This window comes from Peromyscus leucopus, chromosome 8b, assembly GCF_004664715.2.
Source record: "Peromyscus leucopus breed LL Stock chromosome 8b, UCI_PerLeu_2.1, whole genome shotgun sequence".
Lineage (NCBI taxonomy): Eukaryota > Metazoa > Chordata > Mammalia > Rodentia > Cricetidae > Peromyscus > Peromyscus leucopus.
In genome coordinates, this window is record NC_051086.1 from 97,707,707 (window position 1) to 97,728,865 (window position 21,159).

Below are 21,159 nucleotides of genomic sequence, written 5' to 3' on the forward strand. Positions count from 1 at the left end.
AAGGCCAGCCTAGCGAGTTCCAGGACAGCCAGGGCTAGGTAGAGTGATCCTGTCTCCAGGAAGAAGGAGGAGGAGGAAGAGTAGAAGGAAGCAGCAGCGGAGTTTTGTTTGTTTTGGAGACAGGGTTTCACTGTGTAGCCCTGGCTGTCCTGGAACTCTCTCTGTAGACCAGGTTGTCCTGGAATTCACAGAGATCTGCCTGCCTCTGCCTCCCGAGTGCACTACCACACCCAGCCAGCATTATATTTTTAAATATTTTTATAATTTATTTTACATTTTATGTGCATTGGTGTTTTGCCTGCGTGTGTGTCTGTGTGAGGATGTTGAATTCCCTGGAACCAGAGTTATAGACAGTTGTGAGCTGTCATGTGAGGACTGGGAATTGCACCCAGGTCCTCTGGAATGAGCAGCCGGTGCTCTTAACCACTGAGCCGTCTCTCCAGCCCCAGCTGCCACGTTATTTAAATACTTGTTTGGTGGTGTGTGGTTAGCACCTGGTTCCCTGTTGCGTGGTCTGCTGGGGACTGCCTACCCCATTCACCATTGTCCCTCGGTTACCTGAGACAGTCTTTGGGAAATGTTTGTTGAGTGACTAATAAAAGGAGCTGGATGCCCTTTGTGCTGTTCTATTAGAGACCAGGTAGAGACTGAGGCGTGCTTGATGGAACACCTGAAGCAGGCACAGGCACAGGACTCATTCTGGAAAGAAATGAGTCCTGAGTTGTCCCTGAGGGGTCCCTCAGGCCAGCAGGAAGGGAGCCACCAACAGTAAGGTGATAGCTGGGTGGAGAGGTAGCCAGAGGATGCAGTAGGGATGGTGTCATCCACTGGACCTCATCTGGTCCGGCAAGATGAGCGAGTGTCAGCTAGCTACAGTCCTGCTCCTGGAGGAGGGGTGAAGCCAGGCAGCTGGTGACAGGTGACGGACCTCTGGCAGGAGTGAGGAGGGGCACTGGCTGGGGTCCAAGTCAAGGTCTCTGGCATGGAGAAGAGGTGCCTGCTGATGGCGCTGTTTCCTGGAGACCAGGTATCAGGCCGACTGGGCACTGTTGGCAGAAAGCCAGGCAGAGGGGTGGAGGAGTCAGAGGTTGTGTAGGCAGGCTTGCGTCCTTCCTTGCCTGGGGACCTGGTGCCATCTAGTGGTCATGATGAAAAAGGTCGTGTCTGACTCCTTGGGAGGCTGGAAATCCACCTCCTACAGTAACAGGACCCTGGTTCCCATAACCCTGTCTTGCATTACTCTTTGGTTTCCAGCTTCTCCTCTGTCCACCCGTCTTTGTTTGGCCCATGGCTCTTCTTTTTTGGGTTTCTTACTTTCAAGTCAAAAGGCAATTTACACATCTTTCCAGAGTCTCATCCAAGCAGGGTCCTTGCAGAGCCTTTACACTGTATCACTCACTGTCTTGGGTGCTGACGAGCTTAACCTTTAAGACAGACGTGATGCCCCTCTTCAAAGGGCCCAACTTCCATCCTGGGAAGGAGGCCCTTTGGGGACCAATTTCACTATGGTGTGGAGAATGATGGGAGGGGGTTGCACATGCCGATAGAGAGGCCACACCTTTTTTTTTTTAAGTTTTATTTATTTATTATATATACAGCATGTATGACTGCAGGCCAGAAGAGGGCACCAGGTCCATTAAAGATGGTTGTGAGTCACCATGTGGTTGCTGGGAATTGAACTCGGGACCTCTGGAAGAGCAGTCAGTGCTCTTAACCTCTGAGCCATCTCTCCAGCCCGAGGCCACACCCGTTATAGGCAGAAGGGCATCTGAACCAAGCCCTGGAGGAAGTGTGGGGTTTGGTCTATAAAAACAGTGATAAGGGGAAAGAGAGGTTCCCACTGGGACCTCTGCTGAAGACTGGGTAAATGGTAGTGGAGCAGCCTAGAGCGTAGTGTGAGCTGTCGGTGGTGGGGAGGCCCTAAAATAAGGCAGGCGTGGAGCCAGGGACCCAGAACTCAGTCCAGAAGTGGAGTCAAGACCATGTACTTTATTCATAGGCTGCAGGGAACCATTAAAAGTTTTAACTGGAGCTAGGTGCGGTGGCGCATGCCTTTAAACCCAGCACTTGGGAGGCGGAGGCAGGTGGATCTCTGTGAGTTCAAGGCCAGCCTGGTCTACAGAGTGAGTTCCAGGACAGCCAGGGCTGTTACACAGAGAAACCCTGTCTCAGAAAAACAACAACAGATTTTAACCAAGAGAGGGACGGGATGGGAATTTCATTCTAGAGGCATCCCTGACTGCTCTGTGAACCAACAGTTATCAAGACTGAAGGCTAGAGGCCACTGCTCTAGTTCAAGCAAGAAGAAAGTATGGTCTGGGCTAAGGAAGAGGCAGTGGGTTAGAAAGAATGGTGTGAAGGACCGTCAGATGCAGGGTCATGGGGCTCGGAGATGGATGGGGTGGGAGTGGTAGGGAGAGAGGAATGGAGAGGTAGCCCCCACCCTTCAGATCTGACAGTTGAGTGAAGGTGGATTGTTCTGTGGGCAAGAGAGGAGCAGGAAGAGGGCTGCAGGGTGGGGAGAGGATGCAGTCAGTTCACTGGAAGGAAGCAGCCCTGCAGACGTGTGCACATCCAGATCCACAAATTCACATAAATCTCGGTGCATCCGGCACCCAGACAGAGCGCTGGCCGGAAAGCAACACACGCAGCACCCAGAAGTCCTGAGGACAGACACCACCTTGACCAATGTCAATGGGATGCACAAATCAGGTTTTCATATTTTTAATATTTTAAGATTTGTTTATTTCATTGTATGTGTCTGAGCATCTTGCCCAAATGTCTGCCTGTGCACCCTGTGTGTGCCTGGTACCCAGGGAGGTCATTGGATCCCCGGGACTGGAGTCATGGGTGGTTGTGAGCCACTATGTAGCTGCTGCTGGGAACTGAGCCTGGGTCCTCTGCAAGAGCAACAGGTGTTGTGTTCTTAGCTCGTGAACTGCCATCCCAGCTGCTTTTTAACTTGTGTGTGAATGGAAGTGTGCAGTACATACTCTTTTGTCTCTGACTCCTCCTCTTCTTCTTCTCCTTCTTTTCCCTCCTGTTCTTCCTTCGCAGCACTCGGGATGGCCTCAGGGATGCTGAGCACACGCTGTATCACTCAGTGAGCGCCTGGCTCTCCTGGCTCCGCCTGGTCTTTTTCACTCGACATTGTATTGTAAGATCTATGCATGTTGTAGGGTATATTATAGGCACATTCTGTGCCAGCCTCTTGTCATGGACTACATCACCACACATTTATCTGCTCTACAGTTGACAGGTATTTGGGTGGCTTCCAGTCTGGGGTGATCCTCGGTATTGCTGAGAGGACTATTCTTGCACCTGCCTCTTGGTGCACGTGTGTTTTGTGCCTGAGGGTGGAATTGGGTGCCGTGTGGCGTGTCTATGGGTGACTTTAGAAGATCCTGCCAGGCAGTTCTCTGGTGGAGTCTGAGCATCACTGAAACACCCTGGAAGGTCTGTCCAGCTGTGGTTGGCAACAGGCCAGCCACATGGTTCTGAAAAACTGATGAGCAGCCAAGCATGGGGGCCTACGCTTTTAGTCCCAGCACTCGGCAGACAGATCTCTGTGAGTTCAAGGCCAGCCTGGTCAATAGTGAGTCCAGTACAACCATGATTACATAGAGACCCTGTCTCAAGTAGAAGGAAGAGGAGGAAAGGGAGGGAGGGAGGGAGGGAGGGAGCGAGGGAGGGAGGGAAAGAAAAGGCTAGGAATGGGAACTGGGAGTTTGGCATTTTATGATGGTGGAGCTTCTGGCATAGAAGAGATGGTCTGGGAGGGGCCGAGGACAGTGGTGGCTGGTGGTCAGAGCGGGGAGGCAGCACAAAGAGGCTCTGAAGGAGAGGGGGGTGTGGTCATCAAGCTCAAAATGGGGCTGTGTGGCCTGGTTGGGGCAGCATAAGGATGCCATCGCTCATGGAGTCGGTTGGAGCCGTGGGGAGGAGCAGGGGGCTGTTTACAGCCAGGGCTGAGGGGAGAGTGGGTGGGAGGGAATGAAGAGAGGGCAGGTGCGGGCAGCTCAGTCCTGTCCCTGGTGGAGGCTGGAGAGGGCCGGAGCGGGCGGGAGCTGGAGGGTGCTGGCTTGTTGGGAGCAGGGGTGTGAGTGTTTAAAATGGGTGCAAGCCTGTTTTGATGTCAGTTGGAGCCAGTGGGTGCCGGGTGCCGTTCCTGAGGAGGTGGGTGGGAGGGAAGAATCTGGAACCCCATCAAAGGGGTGATGTCTTGTGTTGAGTCAGGAAGGAAGATGAAAAGATAAGAGGCAGCTCTTGCTCTGGGCCAGGCTCCGAGTTCACACACCGCTCCCAACGAGCCTTGCGGCAGGCACGCTCATTTCTGCCTTTTGACAGAAGGGGAAACTGAGGCACTGAGAGGATAAGTAAATGGTGGACTCAAGAATTGAGCCCGGTCTTTGTCCTCCTCCTCTTCCTTTGAGACAGGGTCTTACTGTGCACCCCAAACTTGTGTAGACCTCACCATCTTAAAAAAATAAATAAATAAATAAAAGAGCTGAGAGAGGAGTCCTGCTCTCTCTGTTGGGTGGCCAGGACCGGGTCAAGCAGGATGGAGCAGCTTGCAGTTGGTCCCCATCCGGGCCCGCCCCCTCCCCCTCAGAAGGACAGGACAGTGGCAGCGGGACCAGCAGGATCAGCAGTGGTCCTTGTTCTGTGTTAGTGAGTCTGCAGCCCCATTGCATGAATTAGTAATAGACCTCTGTGGACTGTCACATTAAAGGTCTACAAGGGATCTGCTACCAAGGGGACTAGGAAAGGACTGGCAGGGTGACAGGGTGCACAGGAAATTTCTGGGTGTGCTAGTGCACTCTGTGGGGTGAGGACACCATAAGGTTGTAGGGACTCCAGGGACGTGGTGAGGAAGCTAGTCTCTGGGCTGCAGAGGGCAGTGGGGTTGAGGCAGGGTAGAGGCTTGCTTGAAAGGCAGGCGGTGTGGTAAATGCACACCTTTAATCCCAGCACTCGGGAGGCAGAGGCAGGCAGATCTCTGTGAGTTCAAGGCCAGCCTGGGCTACAGAATGAGTTCCAGGGCTACACAGAGAAATCCTCAAAAACAAATGAAAGAAAGAAAGAAGGAAGGAAAGAAGGAAAGAAAGGGAAAGAACCAGTCAATAGTCGTTCAAGAGTCCAGGTTGAGTGGGGAGGGAAAGGAAGAATGGAATGAGCCACTGGTAAAAAGAGGGAAACGTTCTAGGTTGGAGGACCCGAGGTCAGGGAGGGCAGAAGAAGGTGCTGGAAGAAGTCTCTACACAGCCATCAGAACCATCAACCCCAAACCCCTCACAAACGCTGGAGGAGGTCGTGGGGCGATAGGAACTCTCACTCACTGATGGAGGGTAAGTCGGGGAATTCCAGAGGTGATGGGCAGATTCTTACAAAGGTGAACAAAGGGGCTTGGACGCAGCTCAGTTGGTGGAGTGCTTGCCCAGCACGCATGAAACTCTGGGTTCTAACCCCAGCATGGCATGAAGTCGGGCATGGTGGCTCATGCAATCCCAGCACTTGAAAGATGGAGGCAGAAGAATCGAAGAGTTCAAGGCCAGGGTTAAGGAGACTGCTCCAGCTCGTAAAGTCTTTGATCTCCAGAATCCATGCTAAAACAAAACAAAACAATGAGAACAAAGCTGGGGGGGGGGGGCGTTGGGGGGCTGGGGGAGGGGAGTGGCAGCGGTGGCAGCGGCAGCGGCCTCGGCGGTGGTGGTGCCACCTTTAATCCCAGCACCCGGGAGGCAGAGGCAGGTGGATCTCTGAGATGGAGGCCAGCCTGGGCTACAGAGTGGGTTCCAGGACCACGTGTGCCACCACCACCACGCGGCTGAAATGGAAACTTACATTCACACAGCAACTTGCACGTGAATGTCACAGCAGCTTTTTTCCCTAATGTCCACGAACCCAAAGCGACCCAATATGTCTCAGTAAGTGGAGAAAGAAACTATGGTGCACGCAGGTTAAAAAAGAAACTGAGGGGGCTGAAGAAATGGCTCAGCAGTTAAGAGCACTGGCTGCTCTTCCAGAGGACCCAAGTTCAATTTCCAGTACCCGCATGGCAGCTCACAATTGTCGTTAATTCCAGTTGCAGGGGATCTGACACCCATGGCCAAACACCAATGCACATAAAATAAAAATAAATATTAAAAAAAAAAAAAAAGAGGGGAGAGATGGCTGAGAGGTTAGGAGCACTGGTTGCTCTTCCAGAGGTCCTGAGTTCAATCCCCAGCAACACATGGTGGCTCACAATCATCTGTGATGAGATCTGGTGCCCTCTTCTGGTGTGCAGAGACACATGCAGGCAAAACACTATACATAGTAAATAAATAAATCTTTAAAAAAAAAAAAAAAAAAACTGAGCCACCAAGTCATACAAGGATGAGGAGTTTAACCTTTCTGCAACTCACGATCCTCCTGTTTCAGCCTCCAAAGTACTAGGACTATAGGGGTGTGTCACCATGCCCAGCTTTTTGTTACAGTTAGTAAGAATGTATATTTCAAAGTTGCTATAGATATCAAGAATTTTTAGAATAGATATCAAGTATTCTTGCTACTTTTCTCTCTTCCTGTAAATGTGTGTGTGTGTGGTGGGGGGTTTGGAAAATATGTAGTCCCAGAGATTCTGGGGCAGGGAGGTGTGAGCAGGTGGGAGTTGGGGATTTGAGGGCAGTGAGGCTGTTCTGCACATACTCTAGTGTCAGATTCCTGGGATTAGTCACTTGTCAAAACTCAAAGATGGTACCACACAGTGAGTGAGCGAACACTATGTGAAATGTGGGCTTTAGTTCAACATAAACCACCAGCATTGGGAAATGCGTTGTGGTAAGTGTGTCACATTAATGCAGGTGACAGCAACAGGGAGCACTAAGTGGGCAGGGAGGTGGCTCAGTGGCTAAAGGTGCTCACTGTGCGAGTCTGCTGGCGTGAGTTCGAGCCCCAGATCAAACACCAGGAAGGCAGAAGGAGGGAAGTGATTCCACACAGTGTCCTCTGGTCACCACACAAATTCTTCATAGCACTGATGGCCTCACATCCTCACATCGTGTACACACACACACATACACACACACACACACACACACACACACACACACTTCATAGCACTGATGGCCTCATATCCTCACATCGTGCACACTCCCACAACAATAATAACACATTTAAAAGGGGGGGAGATGAAAAACTCGTTGTACCACCTGCTCAAAATTTATCCGAAAAAATAATCTAACTTTAGGAAAATGAGACAGAATTTAAAAAATGAGAACTATGGAGCTCATCCATTGACTGTCTGTGACTTAGCAGGAAGACCCAGGAGCGAGCATTTGGTCCCCAGCCTGCCTACATCCACCAGTTGCCTGTAAAGCACATGTACTAGGATGATGGCCTTCCAGTAAGTTCCTTCTAGCCTTCCTTTTCTTTTGGTTTTTTGAGTCAGAGTTTCTCTGTGTAGCCCTGGCTGTCCTGGAACTCACTCTGTAGACCAGGCTGGCCTTGAACTCACAGAGATCCAGCTGCCTCCTGAGTTGGGATTAAAGGCATGTGCCACCTTCGCCCGGCTTCTGCTCTGTACTTTTTGTCTGGTGTGACTATGTCACGGCTGACTCTCTAAAGTTTTGGTCCTGGGGACCGGAACAATGAGCAGCAGTTAAGAGCACTGTCTGTCTGCTCTTGCAGAGGTCCAGGGTTCTAGTCTTCCCATTTACACGTGCTAACCCCACCTGTAACTCCATTTGCAAGGGATCTGGCGCCCTCTCTAGTCTCCTTAGGCACACACGGTGCAGGCATACATGAAGGCGAAGCTCCAACACACATGAAATAAAATAATAAATAATCTTAAAAATGAAAAGTCGGCCACCTGAGGTTGAGGGGACTGGTTACTTTCTGCAAGTCCGGACCAGTTGGATACCTTGAAGAGTCCAGTGTCTTCATGTCTAAGGTGCTGTTGTAGAATATTTTAAGATGTATTACATTTGTTTATGCTGTGGAACATTTATTTAATGAGGTAAAGATGTATTGCATTTGTTTAACTCTGTGTTACTGTGAAGCTGTGTTACTGTGCCTGTCTAAAACATCTGATGGTCTAATTAAGAGCTGAATGGCCATGCAAGATTGTAAAACATCGGTAGGGAACTTCTGCCCTCCGGGGTTCTCCCATTGTGCTGTAAGCCTGTATTTAAGACCTCTTCCCTCCTTCAATAAACAGCATTCGGCATTAAAAAAAATAATTAAAAATAAAACACAAACAAAAAAAGCAATAAAATAGCTAGGCAGAAGAGGGATATGCAGGGCTGGTGGGCAGAGAGAAAAGGGGAGCCAGCCAGCCAGGGGCCAGCCAGCCAGTCAGAGGAAGCAGGAAAGCAGGATGGACAGTACATAAGAGGAGGTAAATGAGCCTCAGGGAAACACATAGATGAATAGAAATTCATTAATTAAATTTAAAAAAACCTAACTAGAAACAAGCCTAAGCTAAGGCTGAGCATTCATAATCAATAATAAGTCTCCATGTCATGATTTGGGGTCTGGCAGTCCAAAAAAGCCTGCTACAAGCCATGTTACTGGTCCCTTAGTTTGCTTTTTAAAATAAAGGTTTATTTTTATTATTAAAAAAAGAGAGAGAGCTGAATGGCCAATAGCGAGGCAGGAGAAAGGATAGGCGGGGCTGGCAGGTGGAGAGAATAAATAGGAGAAGAAATCTGGGAGAAAAAGAAGAAAGAGGTCTGGAGAGATGGCTCAGAGGTTAAGAGCACTGACTGATCTTCCAGAGGTCTTGAGTTCAATTCCCAGCAACCACATGGTGGCTCACAACCATCTGTAATGAGATCTGGTGCCCTCTTCTGGCCTGCAGACATATATACAAACAGAACACTGTATACATAATAATAAATAAATAAATCTTTAAAAAAAAAGAAGAAGAAGAAAGAGAGAGAGGAGGAGGATGCAAGGGGCCACCACACAGCTACACAGCCAGCCACTGAGTAATAGTGAAAAGAAGTAAGAAAAGGAAAAGGCCCAGAGGCAAAAGGTAGATCGGTTAATTTAAAATTGGGAAAAGCTGGCAAGAAACAAGCCAAGCTAAGGCTGGGTATTTATAATTAAGAATAAACCTCTGTGTAGATGTAACCAACCGTCTTATTAAATAAGAAACACAGAACCAATGTAAAAGAGAAAGCCAAGAGGTCAGAGCTAAAATCTCATCCTTTCTCCTGCGGTGGTCCTAGCTCTCCAAAAGAGAGCTATTTCCTGTGTGTAAGTCTCTTTATAGTCTTTTGTTCTGTCTTCTCATTGGTTGTAAACCCAAACACATGACTGCCTCATCACTGCCTGTATGTACAGCCCCCCAGGTCTTAAAGGCATATGTCTCCAATGCTGGCTGTATCTCTGAACACACAGAGATCTACCTAGCTCTTCTATCAAGTGCTGGGATTAAAGGTGTGTGCCACCACCGCCACACTCTTGCTATGGCTCTAATAGCTCTGACCCCCAGGCAACTTTATTTATTAACATACAATCAGGATCACATTTCAGTACAATTAGAATACCACCACACCTCTGTGTGTGATTTATCTGGGAGATGGATGGCAGGGCCCCCAAAAGAATACAAGAGCCAAAGAGTTTAAAAAAATAATGCCAGGCAGTGGTGGCACACGCCTTTAATCCCAGCACTCTGGAGGCAGAGCCAGGTAGATCTCTGTGAGTTCAAGGTCAATCTGGGCTACAGAGTGAGTTCCAGGAAAGGGGCAAAGCTACACAGAGAAACCCTATCTTAAACAAACAAACAAGCAAACAAAAAAAACAAAACAAAACAAAAAAACAACTGCAGATGAAATTCTAAACAGTCTTAGTAAATAAGAAACACAGAGCCAAATACAGAGGAAATAGCCAAAGAGATCAGAGCAATAGTCACGACTAACTTTAGCTTCCCACCAGCAGTAGCTTCCCCAGAAGGAGTTTTTTCCTGTCTGACTTGTGTTTTTATTGCCTTTCTGTTCTGCCTTCTCATTGGCTCTAAGCCCAGCCACATGACTTCCTCATCACTGCCTGTCTATACAGACCTCCAGGTCTCTATGGTTGGTACTGGGATTAAAGGTTCCTGTCACCACGCTTGGCTGTGTCCTTGACCACACAGAGACTCTGTCTGCCATGTGATCGGATTAAGGAATAAGTGTGCTACCATCGCTGGACTTCCGCTTAATGGCTATTTGACCTCTGATCTCCAGATACAAATAAAATATCACATTTCATCACAAATAAAATCTCACCACAAGCAACTGGTGCCCTTTGCTGTCCCGCGGGTCCCTTTTCTCTTAACTGGATTGCATGTCCATCTCCTAGCAGTCCTGGTAAGAGAAGCAGTTCCCCTGACATGGACCTGGGATTGAGTCTCATTAGATACCAGTGGGTCACCGGGCAGAGGCAGGCAGATCTCTCTGAGTTTGAGTCCAGCCTGGTCTACAGAGGGAGTTCCAGGACAGCCAGGATTGTTACACTGAGAAACCCCGTCCCCAAAAACCAAAAACCAAAACCACTGGGTCACACACCTATCCCCAAAGCAGTGAATGTCTCCTAAGGGAGGGGCCGGTCTGGGTCGCTGGCTCACCCTCTTGGTGTAAGCCCTCCCCATCCAGGGGGAGCGAGGGCCCTTCCCAGAAGAGGGTCTGGATACCGCACAAGCAGAGGCATCAAGGCTGGCCATTACTCCCTTGGCAGGGAGCCAAAGTGCTTTCCGTTAAATCCTTTTGGGCTAAATCCCTAGAGCAAACAAACATGTATCCATTTTATCACTTACATTATGTTGAAATGACCTATTGATGTTTCTCTCACTGGGCAGCAAGCTCTCAAGGGCAGGGATCACATTTGCTTCCTACCCTGTCCTCTTCATCCTGCCCTCGGCCAGGCATATACCACAGTCGCCAGCTGGCCTCGGGGAGCCTGTGGCAGGTTTGCTCTGGGCTGGCACACTGTAGTGCCGAGTTCGAATCACCCTGGGCTATAGGAAACCCTGTGAAAAAAAAATTTTTTTTTTCTTTTTGCTCCTTCTCTTCCCGGATTCCTTTAGCCTGGTCACCTGGACATGGTGATGAGCCCTGGGACAACCAGTCACTTCCGGTTTGGAAGCCATGCTGATTCATGTGTTTCTCCTCTCCTTTTAGCCTGGCTCACTAGCCACTTGCTGAGTCCCTGAGGCTTTTCCCCTTTTTCCCTGTGGCTCAATGCTGATGGTTTCCCTCCCCACCCCCCCCCCCCCCCCCCCCAGCCCCGGTTGACGCACAGGCACCAGGAGCCTCTGTTCCCAAGAAGATGGGTATATCGAAGGGGTTAGGCTCCATGAACTGCTAATTTTATGTGCGGCTTGTCTGTGCCGAGGAGTCCCCGGGACAGATCCTGGGATGTGTCAGTCTCTACAACTGTGTAAGCCAATTCCTTGTAATAAATTTCCTGGGCAGGGGGTGTCACATAAATTCTCTTTCCCTAAAGATGGATACAGGTACCTCCCCAGAACACCTGGGTGGAGCAGGTAGAGAAAAAAAACCCAGGGTTTTATCTTAAGACAGGAATGGATACAAAGAAAATGACTGCCAAGATACCCGCCTAGCCCCGTGAGCTCGGTAGGAACTCCCAGTGCTTAGACATGTGTGTGAGACAGCCTGGTGAACCGGGCGCTGCTTGAGCTGAACCCGGCTCTACAGAACCAAGAGGCAGGTTTGAAGTGTTGAGAGAAAGTCCCCAGGATGGGCACTGGCTTCCTTGGGACATAATGGGGGTTTCGTGGGCAGAGCACTCAGCCAGGACTGGGCAGTGAGAGGGAGTCGCTCAGATACTAACACTTGCTGTTGTGAAACAGGCTGTACCCTTCCAAGGCCCCTCCTCTGAGGGCCTAGGAGACTTTATTTGCCCCAATTAAATTGGGGTCCTATACCTAATGAGGGGATCAGAGTAAATATCAGTGATTTCATCACACCTGGGCGTATCCTCCCAAGGACAGAGAGCAAATATTCAGTTGAGTGTCCGCGCATCCTGCTGCTGGCTCTGGAGGCTGAGAAGCAGGATGAAGTGGAAGGAGGGTGGAGGGTGAGGAGAGAACGTTATCCAGTACAGGCAGACGAAGCCACAGCCTGTTAGAGCCCCAGTTCCAGTAATGGAGAAAGTGGAGCTCAGAGAGGGAGAGAGACCTGCCCAAAGTCACACAGAGATGCCTTCGGTCTTCAGGGCAGAGGCGTTTCCTCCAAGTGGAGCCTCTGAGCGCGCACCTCACCCTGGCCGTTCTCACCTCCGTCCCAGCAAACAGTGGAGTGTGGCTCTGGGCCGGCAGAACCTGCCCTCTCCCTGGTGGGAGAAGCCAGGCAGTTTCTTGAGTTGAGAGGCATCATTTGACTTCATAGACTCAGAAGTTGGAAAAGAGATGAATGGCAACATCCAGAGTTCCTTACAACCCTCCTGTTGTGGTGTGTGGAGGGAAGGGAGACCTGCCCACCTTCTCTCTCTCTCTCTGTCTGGGGGGATGGGAGGGGGGGGGAAAGATCAAATTGCAGGTGGATTTTTCCAAGCATCAGGAATCTCTTTTTCCAGGAAGAAAAATGAGAGGCTCGTGGCACACAACTGTAAGCCTACAATTTGAGTGCTTAGGAGGACAAGATGGAAGGATTGTGGGTTCAAGGCTAGCCTGTTGGAAGAGCCAAATTCCAGAGTCCTACCTACCCCGTGGGGAAAAGTGCTCATCGTGGCTGCAGTTGCCCTAAGTCACCACTAGGCGGCAGGCCCGCCCACTTCCAAAGAACTAAGGGCCGGGAATTACGATAACTCGGTTTGGTGATAGATTTGCTTATTCATCCTTCGTTCATTTATTCGATTATCATTCATTCATGTTTTTTTATTCCCCACGCAATATGACTCCTCACATGTGCCACCAGGCACTGTTTTCGGTGTGGCCAGGACAGGGTGGATGTTCTAGGCGCTTCACCCTCCCTCTCCGCTCAGTAGCTGGTGCAGGCTGTCCCTGGCCGCCAGGTCTACAATGGCGGCAGGTGTCTGCGGGCCAGGTCTGAAGCCGCATGGCCTACTGCCTGGGCTGCTTCCCGCTGCAGCCACTTGGGATGGTGCCCCTGTTCCTTCGCTCTGCACCAGAGCCAGCGGGCAGAGGGCCCTGAGCAACGTTTGGACCGCTTCCCCATATCAGGTCACCCGCAGTGGGTCTCAGGTGTAGCCACACAATGGTCCCTGGGGCTGAGGTTTTCTCCATCTCTCTTCTTCCTCTAAACAGGCTCAACCTCAAACCACCAATCCCAGCCCCCTCTCCTGCTGCTTCCTCCTGCTCGATTCAGCAACTTTTTCTAGAGGTATACGTCCAGGGAGCTGAGGATGGATAACAAAGAGGCTTGGGCCTGGGGACCCATCTGTTTTCTTCAGCACCCCCCCCACCCCCACTCTGCATGCCCATCCTCCCCGCCCGCCCGCCCCCAGGATTCATTTCTAAGTCACTAGTTTCCTGTGTGTAGGATGCATCCACTCTGGCTGTTGACAGATTCTCTCCTAAGTACATCCTCTAGAAACCAGAGACTTCGGGTTGTACACTGTCCAGGCCTGAGTTCCCTGCACACAGCCAGCCGGCCTGCATGGTCCAGATGAAGGTGGTCTGCATTCCTCAGTGAAGGTAATTGCACACAGCTGTGAGGAAGGAGGCCACACGGACCTACCTGTGCCAAGTCAGAGGAGGTGACACTGAAGAACTCACCCGGTACATGGCACCCTCTGTCTAAGGAGCTACCCGAATTTAAAGAGGAGGTGCCCGCTTCCCACCCTAATAAGGACCGCCGGGCCTCCGCTGACTCTGAGGACCCTGAGCCCAGATGGATGGGGAACATCTTGGAAACCATTCTTGGCACAGGTCCCTGCCTCCCGTAGAGATCTGCCACTCCTGCCCCAGCTTCCCCCTCCCTCACCCAGGGTCCCGAGCCTGGTGACTCACAGCCCAGCTCAGCTGGGAGGCATCTGGCTATGCCCACAGCTCTGGCATCTGGCCGCTGACCCCGCATTCGAGGCACGCTTCGGAGACCTGCCCAGCAGTTCCCCTCCTCGTTAGCATTGAATTCACCGAATGCCCCCCCCCCCCAGTACATCCCATCTAAGGGGTGGGCTAGGCCTGGCGCCCCGGCAGCTCCGGTGCCAGGTGGAGTGGGAGTTCCTCTCTTATCAGCTCATCGCATTCCAGGCATTCCCGCCGGGCTGAGTGGGGGAGGTGAGCCAGGCGGAAGAATGCTGGGGCCCTTAAAGTCCAGGGTCTGGGCCCCGTTGGCCTTAGCCGGGCTCCTGCGGGGCTGGCCCTGCTGGCTCTCCTCTCTGCGCCGCTCACAAGACTCCCTCCACCCTGTGCACATCTCTGCAGTCTCCCCTCGGTGGCTGTCTTTCCACCCCCCTGCTCTGTTCTTCCTTCCCCTACATTTTCTCAGCCTTCTTCTCTCTGCGGTGGCTGAATGCTGGTGAGCTGAGGCAGGTGAGTAGGGTTCTGTTCAGGCCCTTCCTGCTCTGGGCCACCTTCTGTGTGTCTTGGGTCTAGGACTTGCCCTCTCTGGCTATAGGTTCCTTCCACTCTTGGGAACACTGTGTTCTGGGTCCCAATCTCTAGCCTCTACTTCCGCTCCGCAAGAAACACACACACACAATCTGGCTCTCTATATCCTGGAGAGATTTCTTTCCAAGGCTTCCTCCCCATCTTTACAGGGCTAAAGCAGAGGCCAATCTCCCACCTGCACCCAGGCTCCTTCCTCTCCAGCTGCAGGAGCGATCCCTGCCAATCTTCCCCCAGCATCTAGTTATCAGTACTCCAATAGAGTTGTCCTGCTCCTAAACTTGGGTATGCTAGCCAAGTGCTTCAACAATGAGCTACATCCCCAGTTATTCCCAGCCTGTTTTGTCAGAAACATAGATGTTTACGTCTTTCCTCCATGTCAGAATTTATTGAATAACCAATACATCCACAAGCTACATTGGTTTGATTGGCAGCAATTTGCCAAGCGGTCCTGATTTTTCCTGTGGTTGCCAACACAGTTTCTTTTATGCTAACTTAACTATTAATATCAGCTCTCAGATCACACATTAACACTTCATACAATAGCGGGGTGGGGAGATGGGGGGGGCTGGCTCATTTGTTTGATCCCAGCACTTGGGAGGCAGAGGCAGGTGGATCTCTGTGAGTTCTAGGCTAGCCTGGTTACAGAACGAGTTCCAGGACAGCCAGGGCTACACACAAGAAATCCTGTCTCAGAACAAACAAACAAACAAGCGAACGCCCACACAGACGCACTGGTCACGGATGGCCCGGAGTGCGGTGGTGGAGTTCGGAGAGGTTGTCCTGCAGTGGGACGCAGAGCTGACCAGAGGTTTGAGGAAGTCTGTAGAGGACCAGATAAGGAGTCTTACTACAGGAAGGAAACCAGATAAGACATTTTATGAACTGCAGGCCCAGAGCTACTCAACCACACAGCTGTCAAAGGCAAGTCCAGGTGACGGCCGTTCGAGGGTCAGTCTGAGACGTCATTCATGCTGGATGTCATTCATTCATGAGCAGGAGAAACCGAGCTGAAGTTGGAGGCAGGAGTCTCATGATGAGGGACTAGTCCTGGACACAGTTTGCGGCAAGTGACCAGGCAGCTCGTCAGTGTGCCTGCCAAATTTCGGTCTTGGGTGCCAGGCAGAGGGTCTCATGGGGAGGTGATTGATGAGCTCTGATGATTGTGATGATCAGGATCATTATTTCTTAGCATAAATGAGTTATTTGTGCCTCCTCGTGTGTCAATGACTGACTATTGGTGTAAACAAGATAGAGAGTCATGGGGCAGAGATGGTTCAGTCTGTAAGGCATTTGCTGATGAACTTGACCATGTGAGTGCCATCTCTGGGCCCCATACAGTGCAAGGAGAGAACCAGCTCCCAAAAGTTGCCCTCTACATGTATGGCATGGCAGGCACACACACATGTGCACACTCATACCAAATAAAAAAATAAAAATGTAGCCGGGCGGTGGTGGTGCGTACTTTTAATCCCAGCACTCAGGAGGCAGAGGCAGGTGGAACTCTGTGAGTTCAAGGCCAGCCTGGTCTACAGAGTGAGTTCCAGGATAGCCAGGGCTACACAGAGAAACCCTGTCTTGAAAGAAAAACAAACAAATAAGTAAACAATTAAAATAAATAAAAATGTAATGGGAAAAAAGATAGTAAGGTGTGGTGTGCACACCTCTAGTCTCAGCACTTGGGAGGCAGAGACAGGTGGATATCTAAGTTTGAGGACAGCCTGGTAAACAAAGAGTTTCAGACCAACAAAGGTGAGACCATGTCAAAAGAAAAAAGAGTGGCGCACGCCTTTAATCCCAGCACTCGGGAGGCAGATCCAGGTGGATCTCCGTGAGTTCGAGGCCAGCCTGGGCTACCAAGTGAGTTCCAGGAAAGGCGCAAAGCTACACAAGAGAAACCCTGTCTCGAAAAACCAAAAAAAAAAAAAAAAAAAAAAAAAAAAGAAAAAAGAAAAAAGACACAAAATCATTGTTTCTTTGCATTTATATCGAAATGAAGTAACTCAGGTCAGGGTTGTTGCTTGATAAAATGGAGTCACTCCGGGGCAGGCATACACTGAAGGTTGGCATTGGCACAACACAGAGTGACCTGGAACAGCGACAGCCTGTCCTTGCTAGCCTCTTAGCCCACTAGTTTTTAAGAAAGGGTCTCACCTTGTGGCCCAAGCTGACCTTGAAATTGCAATCCCCCTGCCTCAGCCTCCTAAGTGCTGAGAGTTTAGGTGTATGCTATTATACCTAGCTCACGGATTTCTTAACTAGGACACCAGAAGTATCTAAGTATTAAGGAGAAATTTGAAAAAAGTATTATTCATTAAAAAATGGGGTTAAGCTATCATTAGAGAGACAGGCAGGAGGATCACAAGTTTGAGACTACATCATCAGTCGGTGTCTCAAAGAGAAGAAAAACGTCACCATTCAGCAAAGGTCTGAGGGGACTGGAGATGTAGCAAGAACTAAGCCGGAGCTCACCTAGCACCTAGCACGAGGCCCTGGATCTGTCTTCAGTACCTGAAGAGAAGAAGATGGTGTGATGATAAACCTAAAAAATGCAGGGTGGGTGCCTTTCAGCGGCTCCCACCAAGGTATACCACTATGCAAACACATCATGCGCAGCAGAGTTAGAGCAAGGGGTCCACTGGGGGTCGGTCGGGGGAGCAAAAGGCTGTGTTGGATTGGGGACATGAGAAAGACAGACAGACAGACAGACAGGCAGACAAGAGGAAGAGAGGAAAGAAGAGACAAAGAAGAGTAAGAGGCAAGAGAGAAGAGAGCGAGCTGTGCCTGGTGGGCACTTTTAAGGCGCCTGGCAACAGGTGATGACGTAGCTGCTTTGGCGGCGGCGGCGGCTGCTGCAGACACTAACAGATAGAGGTGGAGGTGAGGAAGCAGAGCTCCACAGTGAGCAAAAATGAAAAGGCCGCACAGGGAAGTGAACCAAATTCTTTTGGCAACTGGTGGAGTCAACACACCACTGCGGCATCAACTAGAACTGAACATTTGCCGTCCCCTGTGACCCAGCAACTCCATTTCTGGCCACATCCAACAGAGAAGCACCCACAGTGTCCTGAAAGACACAGGCAAGAATGTCTGTCACAGCACCGATGTCAACAATTCAAACTAAACAACAACAACAACAACAAACAAACAAAACTCAGCTGTCCATCAACAGTGAATATATAAATGGTGTCATATTTCTATAATGGCATACTACTCAGCAGTGCAAAAGAAGAGCCACCGCCCACAAGAACAACCTGGACCATTCTCTCAAGCATAATGATGAAAAAATAAAAAATAAAAACAACCTATTACTGCCACCACCAATGACAAAGGAGCCGGAAGAGACGGCTCAGTGATAAAGAACACTGGCTGCCTTTGCACGGGACCCCCTGTTTGATTCTTTACACCCACATGGTGGCTCAAAAACCACTTGAATTTCCAGTTCCAGATTTAAGGCCCTCTTTTGGCCTCCGAGGGCACTAGGCATGTTTATGGTACACAGACATACATTGAGGCAAACTACCCATACACATAAGACAAAATGAAATAAAAATCTAGACGCCCAGGGCACTTATCCTATGGTTGGGTGATAGCAAGTTCAAAAGAGGCATAACTAATCGATGTGCAGAATGCAAGAAAGCAGAGGTTAGCAGGTGGCGTAGTAAGCTCCGGAAATGCTGGGAGTATCCTATTTCAAGACCTGAGTAATCACGTGTGATCTCTTTGTGAAAACCCATGCGATTTTCTGTCTTGCTTTACAGCCTCAGTAAGGCATTTCCACTGAGGGATGAGGAGCTGGTTGAGTGGGTACAGTGTTTGCACCATAAGCGTAAGGACTTGAGACTGAATCCCCAGAACTTGGCAAGCGGGCCACGGTAGCATATGTCTACAGCCCTGATGCTGCTCCTAAAGTGAGGTCAGAGGTGGAGACAGATGACTTCTGAAAGCCCTTGGGCTAGCCAGCCTGCTGCACCAGAAGCTGGCAACATAAAAGAAACTATGCCTCCAAGTGGAATGTGAAGCCTGACACCTGACGGTGCCCTCTGACCTCCAGGACACTCCCTGGCGAGCACAAACCCACATTCAGGTAGGGATGGGAACACCCTACCTACTCCCCACCCCCCACGAGTTAGAAAACATTTCCATTAAAACAAAGGCGGCTTAAAGAGATCTGTTCATCTGTCCGGAGTCCCACAGCTCTGAGATGGGAAGTTCAAAGCCCCAGTTTCTCATTTCTAGTTTGTCCTCACTTTGGATGACTCTGGACACTTTGCTTCCTCTTCTGCAGCCCACTTTCCTATTTATTTATTCATTCATTCATACATTCATTCATTCATTCATTTACTTACTTATTTATTTATTTTTTGGAGCTGAGGACTGAACCCAGGGCCTTGTGCTTGCTAGGCAAGTACTCTACCACTGAGCTAAATCCCCAGCCCCCTTTCCCCCCCCTTATCTTTATAAAGCAATAACAACAAGAAGCCACACGGGCATGGCTACAGTAAAGGATTCCCCTGAGGAAGACATCTCTGTTGGGCCTTCCGGAATGTGAAGAGGGTGAGAGAGGTCTAGCCAGCCTAGAAGCCGGGACAAGTGGAGCTTCCAGAGAACCCTTCCCAGGGTGTTCCTGAGAAGAGCTGAGGACAGAGACAGAAGGATGGAAACCCCAGGGGCAGCCAGAGCACACGTGACTGCCAGGGGCCACACTGGGTAAAAGCTGGGGGAACATGGCTGCCAGGATCTTACTGTGTAAAGGGCTGGCTCCTTCCCACTACCCCCACCCCCACCCCGGAATGTGACGCCACCCCCCCCCCCCCCCCGCCCCGTGCCTTGGGTGAGATACCCCAGGGGTGTGGGGGGACACAAGTTAGAGTCATCATCTGGGAAGGAGCCTCAGCTGAGAAAATGCCTCCAGGAGATCCAGCTGTAAGGCATTTTCTCAATTAGTGATGGGGGGGGGGGCAGCCCATGGTGGGTGGTGTCATTCCTGGGCTGCTGGTCCTGGGTTCTATAAGAAAGGGGTCTGAGCAAGCCAGTAAGCAGCTCCCCCTCCACGGACTCTGCCATCAGTTCCTGCTTCCAGGATCCTGCCCTATTCCTGTCCTGACTTCCCTCGGTGATGAACAGCAATTAACCCTTTCCTCCCCGGCTTGCTTTGTGGTCTTGGTGTTTTGTGGCAGCAATAGAAGCCCTGACTAAGACAGAGGCGCCTGCCAGGATTCTCACACCTTTGACTGTGATGTTTCCCAAGGACCTCAGTTCTCACAGAATGATCACCAGCCTGGCCCAGGCCATCAGTACAAAAAGTGTAAGGGAACATATTTTACAGTCTGGGTTGCATAGTACATCATGGTGCAACTCTGGAGTGGCCGGAGTACAGATATATCGGAGGCCGCGCTGTGGGGCTGGAGGCAGGCACTGCACACGGGCTCTGTTTGCTGTGATCAAAGAGGCTCCAGTCAGCATGAGCGGAGGAACTACAGGGATGGGCATGTGTGTGGAGCAGAGGAAGCCCTGAGTGAGTGTGCCTTGTTGACTTGGGCAGAGCCATGCCAAGGACCCAGTGCCTCAGACCCAAGGGAACGGCAAAGCCTCCCCACCTCACCCCTGGGGTGAGGCTCTGAGGGATGCCAGAGCTTTCTTCTTGTCTGAGTTTGAATGTTGACGATGAGTCCTGGTAATCTCCCAGTGTGTACAAAACCCAGCAACTGCAGCCTCCTGGATCTCACCAAAACCTGAAACTGTTCCTCTACTCACGCCTAGCTAGCCCTCCCCTGTGCTGGGTATAGTGAACACCGTGTTGGCAGCAGAGCAGCCTAGTCTTGGATCAGCATATGCCTACCTGTCCAGTGGGTTTCCTTGGCACCTGTGGAAATGGACTCGCACTTGGCAAGGACCAGTAGTCCACATGACAGCATAGGACTTTGCAAAATTCATGCAGCTTGCAGGCTCTTTTCTCTCTCATTATACTTTGTCAGTCACACACGCAACAGCTGTAATTTTCCCTGAAAATTCTGTTCTCTTTCAAATATTTTCCCCTGCCGGGCGGTGGTGGCACACACCTTTAATCCTAGCACTCGGGAGGCAGAGCCAGGTGGATCTTTGTGAGTTCGAGGCCAGCCTGGTCTACAGAGCGAGATCCAGGAAAGGCACAAAGCTACACAGAGAAACCCTGTCTCGGAAAAAAAAAAAAAAAAAATCAAATATTTTCCCCTGAGATTCAGCGGGTGTGTGTGTGTGTGTGTGTGTGTGTGTGTGTGTGTGTGTGTGTGTTAATGCTTCTTAAATCTCTTATCTGGAATTACTCTCAACCCTGGGAACCTTTCTGACTCTATGAAGATAGTTAGGTACATATGAGAAAACAATACTTGGAGCCGGGCGGTGGAGGCACACACCTTTAATCCCAGCACTTGGGAGGCAGAGGAAGGTGGATCTCTGTGAGTTCGAGGCCAGCCTGTTCTCCAAAGGGAGTTCCAGGAAAGGCGCAAAGCTACACAGAGAAACCCTGTCTCGAAAAACAAAAACAAAAACAAAACAAAAAAAAAACAACCCTTGGAACATTAACCATGTTCCACAGTTCAGGAAAGGAGAGCAGGGCA